Genomic DNA, 10,154 nt, shown 5'->3' with positions numbered 1-10,154 from the left:
TGCTGCCAAGGATATCTGCAACATAAATTATCTTCTCCTTAGGTACCCACATTTTCTTGGGTCCTTTCTTGTTAGTTCTCCTCAAGTTCTGATTGAACTTGGGTTTAGCATGGTAAACAACAGGAGGTACAGCATGATATTCCTTAGGTTGAGCAGCATGATATTTTTCTATTTTGTGTCACATGCTTCTTAGTGTGTGTAACATGAAAGCTTTTAGCATGCAAGGTGAGCCTAATATCATGGGAGTGGCCATACTTGAACTGATCATACAATGGCTTGTATGTGATTTTCATATCATCTACAGGTTCAAGTTTGTATGGGGTATCACCCTCATAGCCTATGCCAACTCTCTTGTTTCCACTTACAGCATATATCATAGAGGCAAGTTGACTTCTACCAATACCTCTAGATAAGAATTTCCTGAAACTCAAGTCACATTCTTTAAGAATATTGTTCAAGCTTGGAATAGATTTTTCTGAATCAGAAGATGACTCAACATCTTTGGATAGTTTAAAAACTTTTTCTTTGAGTTCAGAATTTTCTAATTCAAGCTTCTTAGTTTCAGATACAAAGAGCTTTCTTAGCTTTTTGTATTTGATACTAAGCTTAGCCTTGATTTCAAGAATTTCAGCTAAACTGGAAGCTAGCTCATCTCTAGATAGATCAGAAAATACCTCTTCAGAGTCAGAGTCTGACTCTGATGTAGATTCTGATTCAGCATCCACAGTAGCCATCAGCGCAATGTTTGCCTGCTCGCCTTCAGAGTCTGATTCTGATTGTGATGAATCTGAATAATCCCAAGTTGCCATAAGACCTTTCTTCTTATGAAACTTCTTCTTGGGCTTCTCCTTCTGAAGCTTTGGAAACTCACTCTTGTAATGTACTGGCTCATTGCATTCAAAGCACGTGACCTTCTTCTTGTCATTTCTTCTGCTTCCAGAAGATTCTCCTCTTTCAGGCTTTTTGGAACTTCTGAAGTTCTTAAACTTCCTTTGCTTACTTTTCTAGAGTTGGTTTACCCTTCTAGAGATCATGGACAATTCATCTTCTTCTTCTTCTGATTCTGATTCTTCAGAATCTTCTTCTTCAGCTTGAAAAGCGTTAGTGCATTTTTTATTTAAAGATTTTAATGCAATATACTTACCTTTCTTCTGAGGTTCATTAGCATCCAGCTCTATTTCATGACTCCTCAAGGCGCTGATCAGCTCTTTCAAAGAGACTTCATTCAGATTCTTTGCTATCTTGAATGCAGTCACCATTGGTCCCCATCTTCTGGGAAAGCTTATGATGATCTTCTTGACATGATCAGCCTTTGTATATCCCTTGTCAAGCACTCTTAATCTAGCAGTTAGAGTTTGAAATCTTGAGAACATTGTTTCAATGTTTTCATCATCCTCCATCTTGAAGGCTTCATACTTCTGGATTAATGCAAGAGCTTTAGTCTCCTTGACTTGGGCATTTCCTTCGTGAGTCATCTTTAATGATTCAAAGATGTCATGGGCAGTTTCCCTATTTAATATCTTCTCATATTCAAAATGAGAAATAGCATTTAGCAGAATAATCCTTGACTTATGATGATTTTTAAATTGTTTCTTTTGATCATCACTCATTTCTTGTATTGACATCTTTGCTCCACTAGCATTTACTGGATGTTTGTAACCATCCACAAGCAAGTCCCATAAATCACCATCTAGACCAAGAAAGTAACTTTCCAATCTATCTTTCCAGTATTCAAAGTTTTCACCATCAAATACTGGTGGTCTAGTATATCCATTTCCATTTCCATTGTTGTGTTGATCATTTGAAGTAGATGTAGTAGTAGGAGTAATAGCATCAACCATATTGACTTAGTGTTTTTCTCACCCTGAATCTTTTTCTAACACGGTTAAGTGCTCGCACGTAGAACCGGTGCTCTGATACCAATTGAAGGATATAAACACTTAGAAAAGGGGGGTTTGAATAAGTGTGACTTTAAAAACTCTTAAGATAAAAACAATTGCACAATGATTTTTATCCTGGTTCGTTGTTAACGAAACTACTCCAGTCCACCCCCTTAGAATGATTTACCTCTCCTGAGGATTTAATCCACTAATCAACCTTGATTACAATGGTTTTCCACTTAGATACCCTCTAAGTCTTCTAGAGTATTCTGATCACACCTTGATCACTCTAGGAAATTCACCACTTAGAAACTTCTAAGTCTTCTTGAGTCTACTGATCACAACTTGATCACTCTGGGAACCTTTTACAAATCAATGTAAAATAAGTGTTTACAAGAGTATACAAGTGCTTCTTAAAAAGCTATAATCACAACTGTGATATTTCTCTTAAGTTCTAAGCTTAAATCTCACTAAGATATTACAAGAGTAGTGAGGTTGAAGATGAAGTTTGTAAGACTTTGATTCAGCAGCGTTTAAGGTTGTTTGTGCAGAGTTGTTCCCGTAAGTGTTGTAACCTTGCTTCTGATCAGAACTTCACTATTTATAGGCGTTATGAGAAGATGACCGTTGGGAGCATTTAATGCGTTGCGTGATCCGTACAACTTTGCATTTAATGTTTCAATCTTTTGTCAAATACCTTGAGCCTTGCTTTTCCTGCTTTAACTGACTTTGCCTTTAATAGCTTCTAACGTTCCTTTTGTCAGTCAACGTTGCCTTCCATCTTGTACTTGCTTCTGATCTGATGTTTGTAGATACAACGTTTGAATATCAGAGTCATTCAGCTTGGTACAGAGCATCTTCTTGTCTTCTGACTTTGAAGTGCTTCTAGCATGATATCATAAGAACTTCAGTGCTTCTACTTCTGAACTCAAGTTCTTCTGATGCTTCATAGACCATGTTTTGATTCTGCTTGACCATCTCCTGATGTCTTGCGAGAGTATGTTCTGATGTTGCATACTTGAACCTTCTGAGTCAGTGCTTCTTGCGCTGAATTGTGCATACTCTTTATATATTTCCTGAAATGGAAAATGCATAGGATTAGAGTACCACATTGTCTTATACAAAATTCATATATAATGTTATCATCAAAACTAAGAATATTAATCAGAACAATTCTTGTTCTAACAACGGGTGCCCGTGTCAGCTACTGTCCACTCTTTTGCTTCCCTTTTTCCATCAGCAACATTGACACGGTCGTGTCTATTGACACTGGCGCCCGTATCATTTATTTTTTATTCTTTTTCTTCATTTTTCATCTCTTCTTGACACGGGATGACTTGGAAAACCACGACTTTATGGAATTTTTCCGTCTACTTCTTTTGGTGCGCCTCAATTGCATCTGAAATCACAAACAACTACCAAACCAAGGTATCAAAAGCATCTAATTATAAGTAAACATCAAACAAGTACAAATTTGCAAAATACGAAATAACTAAGTTAAAACGATAAAAAACTAAACTAAAGTGTTACCGAAATGAGAGATTTTCATCAAATAATTAACAGAAAGTATGTAGAATTGGTGACCGATCAGTTGTGGAGCTAACTCTTCTCTTATTTTCATATTAACCATATCTAAACGAGAGTTTAAACCATCATTTGTCTTACCTTGAATGTTGAGAAGTGTTCCAATTACACTATCACACACATTTTTCTCCACGTGCATTACATCAATACAATGTCTTACATCAAGACTATACCAATATGGAAGGTCAAAGAATACGGACCTCTTCTTCCATATATTACTATTTGTAACTTTTTTTTGTATTTTTCCAAAAGTAACACTTATGTTCCTCACCCGATGATAGACTTCTTCTCCAGTTAAGGCATGCGGGGCCACTTTATACTCTCGATATCCATTAAAAGCCTTTTTTAATCTTCGATATGGGTGGTTACGTTTAAGAAATCTTTGATGTCCAAGATAAACAGTCTTCTTTCCATTCTCCAACTGATGGTAGAAAGTATCTTTTTCACATATAGGGCATGCTTTATGCCTCTTAACTTTGTAACCAGACAAGTTACCATAAACTGGAAAGTCGTCGATGGTGCAAAATAACATGGCACGCAATTTGAAAGTTTCATTTGAAAAAATATCGAACACATCAATTCCTTCATCCCACAACTTTCTTAAGTCATCAATTAAGGGACTTAGATAGACATCTATGTCATTTCCAGGTTGTTTTGGTCCCGAAATCATCATAGATAACATAATGTGTTTCCTCTTCATGCACAACCAAGGAGATAAGTTGTAAATAATCAATAGAACAGGCCATGAACTATGATTACTACTTAAACTGCCATATGGATTCATTCCATCTGTAGAAAGTCCAAGCCTAAGGTTTCTTGGTTCATTACCGAAGTCAGGAAATTAGGTATCAACCTTCTTCCATTGCAAAGAATCGGCCGGATGCCAAATTTTTCCATCACAATTCCTCTCTTCTGCATGCCATCTAATATTCTTCGCATCATTTTGTTAGAACAAAATTTGTTCTGATCAATATTCTTAGTTTTGATGATAACAAGGATATGAATTTTGTGTGAGATAATGTGGTACTCTAATACATTGCAATTTCTCTTTCAGGAAATATATAAAGAGTATGCACAAATCAGCGCTCAGAAGCTTTGTCTCAGAAGGTTCAGCATGCAACATCAGAACATGGTCTGGCAAGACATCAGAAGATGGTCAAGGCAGAATCAGAACATGGGTCTATGGAAGCATCAGAAGAACTTGAGATCAGAAGCAGAAGCACCGAAGTTCTCATGGTATCACGCTCAGAAGCACCTCAAGGTCAGAAGACAAGAAGATGCTATGCACCAAGCTGTTTGACTCTGATGATATTCAAATATTATATTCAAAAACATCAGATCAGAAGAAAGTACAGGTGGCAGGCTACGCTGACTGACAAAAGGAACGTTGGAAGCTATTAAAGGCAACGTCAGTAGACACAGCGTGAACAAGGCTCGAGGTAGTTGACAAAAGCGTGAAACATTAAATGCAATGTTGTACGGAATACGCAAAGCATTAAATGCGCCCAACGGTCATCTTCTCAAACGCCTATAAATATGAAGTTCTGATGTGAAGCAAGGTTGACGATTTGCTAACAATTAACTTGCTGAAACGCTGTTCAAATTCAAAGCTCAGAAACTTCATCTTCATCAAAGCTCACTACATTGCTGTTGTAATATATTAGTGAGATTAAGCTTAAACGTTAAGAGAAATATCACTGTTGTGATTATAGCTTTTCAAAAGCAATCGTAATACTCTTAGAATTGATTACATTAATTTGTAAGTAACTAGAGTGATCAAGTGTTGATCAGGATACTCTAGGAAGTCTTAGCTTGTGTCTAAGCAGTTGTAATTAGAGTGATCACGTGGTGGTCAGGATACTCTAAGAAAGTCTTAGCTTGTGTCTAAGCATTTGTTCCTAGAGTGATCAGGTTGTGATCAGGATACTCTAGAAGACTTAGTCGCGGACTAAGTGGAAAACCATTGTAATCTGTTGCGATTAGTGGATTAAATCCTCAGGTGAGGTAAATCACTCCGTGGGGGTGGACTGGACTAGTTTAGTTAACAACGAACCAGGATAAAAATAACTGTGCATTTTATTTTTATCGTTCAAGTTTTTAGACTACACTTATTCAAACCCCCCCCCCCCCTTTCTAAGTGTTTTTCTATCCTTCACATTTAAATTCGCAAACAATCGCTTAAACCTCGGAATAATTGGAAGGTACCATAACACCTTTGCTGGAGGACCCTTTGTGGTTACATCACAACCTTCATCATCACATTTCTTCTTATATCGTGATGTCATACACTTGGGACACTTTTCTTTCTCTTCATTATCTTTCCAGTACGATATTCAATCATTGGGGCATGCATGTATTTTCTTATACTCCATACCCATCGGACATAATATCTTTTTTGCATCATACACCCGGTTCGGCAACGTGTTTTCATCTGAAAGCATTTCCTTCCACAACTCAAGCAATTGTGTGAAGCTTTTATCGGTCCAACTAATAATTGCCTTCAAATTGAATAATCTCAGTACGGCCGACAATCGTGTGAAGTTTTTACAATTTGGATACAAAGGAACTTTGTTGTCATTGCAAAGAGTATCGTGTACGTGTGCTCGTTGAAAAGAGTCTTGTCCAATATCACAAGTCATTTCTTCTAGATAATCACTCGCCTCTATATCAAACTCTTCTCTCAGGGAGGCCATTGGCGCATCAGACAATTCACCGTGCCATATCCACTTCGTATAATTTTGACAAATCCCATTGACTATTAGATGATCCCATACGATGTTAGCATTTAAAGGTGCAATATTCACACACTTAGCACAAGGACAATGAAATCGTCCATTACTTTTGGGAAGATTAGTTTCGGCAAATGTCAAAAACTCTAACACTCCTTTTTTATACTCTTCACTTGAGCGGTTTTTTTTGCATCCAACTACGATCCATAGCTATGAATAGAAGAGAAAGAATAGTAAGAGAGAGAGAGAGAGAGAGAGAGAGAGAGAGAGAGAGAGAGAGAGAGAGAGAGAGAGAGAGAGAGAGAGAGAGAGAGAGAGAGAGAGAGCGCTCATATAGAATACATTTCGCGTAACCCCCTTAAACTCTTACCTATCCTACTGGCCCACTTTCTTACCTACACCTAAACTCTTATATGTATTCAATGGAAAATAGTAGTGTAATGCAAGTTACATAACCAATACAGCTAGAACCAGGCAATTGAGCCTAGCATTTCATTCCAGTTAGTTATATAAGCTCTTTAGCATTTCATTCCAGTTAGTTATATAAGCTCATTAGCATTTCGTTCTAGTTAGTTAACCTTATATCTTAAAAAATGCTTACAAATTATCTTAATAACACTTGATTAGGTAATGATAATCCTTCCCCCATTACAGTAAAACAAAACCGAGTCCCTCATTAACCTCATCTCTAATAGTAGCCACAAACAACCTTCATTATCAGCTAGAAGATGTCAAGTAAGCTCTATCTCCTAATGCCACCGAAGTGATCGATGATTATACATATCTCAAACATAGGCACTACAATGGAAAATAGTGGAATTCAAAGTTTCTAAAGCCATAATTCAAGTTACAATGAAAATAAGAGTTTATTATGTTGCTGATAGAACCCAGAATTTCAAGTTACAATGAAAACAAATCGATTTGAAAAAATAGGTAGTGTTTCTTTTATGTTGGATGGAGGAATAGGTAGATCTTATCATTACACTCAGCATGCCATCAATCATCATAAAAAATGCTTAAGGAATTAGAATGAAAATAGTTGTTGGCATGAAAAACCCAAGTACTGATGCTTAAGTTTAAGACATTCCGATCACACAATTACTAACCTGGTGATGAAGGTTCTCGGTCTTGTCAACCAAAAGCTCTTTATTTTTCCCCTGTCCAAAACCTGCATTAAGTTTCAAACATGTCAATATAATTAGACATCTAATAAGGATTGCAGACATGGAAGATTAAGATATCACAGATGCTTTTCTTCTGACATGTATATCTGTGATATATCTACCACCTTTTCAATATCATACATGTGGTATAAGTAATAGACAGACATTCACTTCTTCAATATGTCATTGAAATGCACAAAATTGTAATTGTAATGTCAACAAAAATGCAGGGTAAATATTTGATAGTTGTAGAATAATTGAATACAACAGATATATCTTTGTTTTCAATATAATTTTGTTTCTGGTCCAGTAGAGAATTTAAATTGAAATGTTATAATCAGAAAGCAAAGCAGGACTCAAGCCACGCATAACAGAAATATTAACATGTACTATCATGAAAGAAGAGAATGTATGCCTTCAAAACTTGAAATGTGACCAGACCATAAATCCTAAATGTAAAATTGTAGGACTTTCGAACACACTCGACTAGACTTCACAAATCAAATAATAGTGCCATCAGCACAGACACAACTCCTCCAAAACCACGCAACAGTTAACCTCAAGACAAACAACCCAACAATGTTAACTACTTTTTCTAATCGCAGGACAGTGAAACACCAATAAAAATCACCTAAAACCACACACCTTCATTCCCATTTCAACACCCCCAAGAACTAAACTCATGTACTAGAACCAATTGAATCAATCAAACTTAGTAATGAAACATAGGCACTACAATGTAAAACAGCAACAGATATTCAGTGTCAAAGAAGAGCAATTCAACAACATATTTTGTGGCATTGATGATCAATCTGAGCTATGGCTAGTGGAGCATAAACTAATGAATAAACTAGCAAGTTTAAGTTGCAGTAACTCAGCAGAATAAACTACACTCACCTCAAAATGTGATGCTAAAGATGCAAGGGTAGGTTGAAAGAAGAAGGAGCTTTAATCAATATAATTTGTTAGCAACTATTCTTTCCAAGCACAAATTGCGCTGCATATTGAAAAATGACAACTTATGCATCAAATAAGACCAGAAGACATTCATTCTAAAAATCCTTAGGGCTTCATGAAAAACAATAAGCTCAGCCATATTAATATACATACTAAAATATAATTACAGCGAAGCATGAAGAGAGAATCACACATGACAACTAGTGTTTGTTTCACATGTAAAAGTGTAGAGCAATTTGTGCTGACTTCATGAAAAACAATAAGTTCTGAAATTGGTGCTGCATACCCTCTTGTGTGGGTGAACTTACAAGCATTTCCAAACTTACAACCCCCAGACCGTTGATAATACTGCCAGAGCATAAGATAAAAATATATATGAAGTACAAACATGTCAGGAAAAGTTCTATTATCATTGCCATTATATATATTATCCTTGTTAGGAAAGCATGATAAACAGAAAAACCCTGTCAACTAATATAAAAGTGTCACATGTAAAAGTGTAGAGCAATGCCGGATAGTATGAAAGCCCCAAAAACCAAACATAAATGCCTCAAGTTAGAATTTGCAATATAAATTTGTATAGAAGAATGATTAGGGGAATAACCTTGCATTTTGTCTGGCCCGAGTTCTCTGCAGGTTCTTCTCTATCTCACACCTTCTCCCTTCCAGCCTTCATATATAGTCAAAACACCAAAACAAAGAAGAATTTCAAGTAAGAACATCAAATATAGTTTTCCTAGTCATAAAAGCCAATAGAACCTGTTTGACATGCTCAATATTGAATGAACAAAGCTATTGTCCCTTCCAAAGGAAACCTCACAAAGAGTACAATTATAAAGTCTGAAGAACTATCTAATCAAGCAATGTCACAGAAAAAGAAAAACAAAGGCCAAAAGCAGTGATATTAAAACCATTGCAACTTGCAAAGATACGAAGTTCACACAAACAAAATTCATTTCAATAGGAACTAATTTGTGAGTATAAACCCTAATTCAAACACTGATCACAAGGTTTCAAACAATGAATTCCCACCATTTCAAACAAAATTCATTTCAAACAAAATTACACATAGCAATAGGAACTAATTTGGACTATAAACCCTAATTCTTCAGCTACCAATGTCGCTTAAAGTATAAAACCCCTAATTCTTCCTTACCAATATCGTCACTGTGAAATGGTTTCCTCTCAGCTTTGTTGTCGTCACTGCGAAATGGTTTCCTCTCAGTTTCGGTGAGCAAATGAGCGGTGCGGTGTTGGAGAAGAAGAGAGCTTCGTTTTTCAACGAGCGAATGAGCGAAGCCCAAAATGTTTTCAGTCGTCAGAGGAAGTTGAGCGAATGAGCAAAGAGAAAGGATTTTGTGAAGCCTGAAATCAAACTTCACAGAAACCCAAAATCACAGAAGCGATGAAGTTCACAGAAGCAACGCGAAATGCATGCTGATCGGTGAAAGCGATGAGTTCATAGAGTTGATTGAAAAATGGGTTTCGGTATGCATGCGATGAAATTCACTGAGTTGATTGAAAATGGATATGCATGCGATGAAAAACTCTTTTTGTTTTTGTATATTTTTTATTCATGAAAGAGTTAAAAAACTTTATTTTATTCACCTAATAAAGAGTTTTAGTATATTTTATTCACCTAATAAATTATTTTACTATGTTATTAAAGAGTTTTAGTATATTTTATTCACCTAATAAATATAGACCAATTAATATTGCCTCATTAATTTGTTAATAATGTCTAAATTATTTATTAATATGCCACATAGATTATATATTTTGAGTTATAAAATTAAACAATTTTTTTTGTTTATATAAATTTACACCCGTTTTTTAGTTTA

General features: G+C 35.8%; 1 long non-coding RNA gene across 1 annotated transcript; it reads right to left on the bottom strand.

Annotated features, from left to right (window-relative positions):
* Positions 1 to 913: 913 nt before the first annotated feature.
* Positions 914 to 9,835, bottom strand: LOC131601612 (uncharacterized). Its single transcript, XR_009283743.1, has 4 exons — positions 9,470 to 9,835; positions 8,918 to 8,983; positions 8,254 to 8,353; positions 914 to 7,361 (listed from the first exon to the last, which is right to left on the bottom strand). It is a non-coding gene; the product is annotated as an uncharacterized LOC131601612 (long non-coding RNA).
* Positions 9,836 to 10,154: the final 319 nt, after the last annotated feature.

This window comes from Vicia villosa, linkage group LG5 (genome assembly GCF_029867415.1).
Source record: "Vicia villosa cultivar HV-30 ecotype Madison, WI linkage group LG5, Vvil1.0, whole genome shotgun sequence".
Taxonomy (NCBI): Eukaryota; Viridiplantae; Streptophyta; class Magnoliopsida; order Fabales; family Fabaceae; genus Vicia; species Vicia villosa.
The sequence above is the reverse complement of the archived record's forward strand: the minus strand, read 5'-3'. Positions and strand labels throughout refer to the sequence as shown.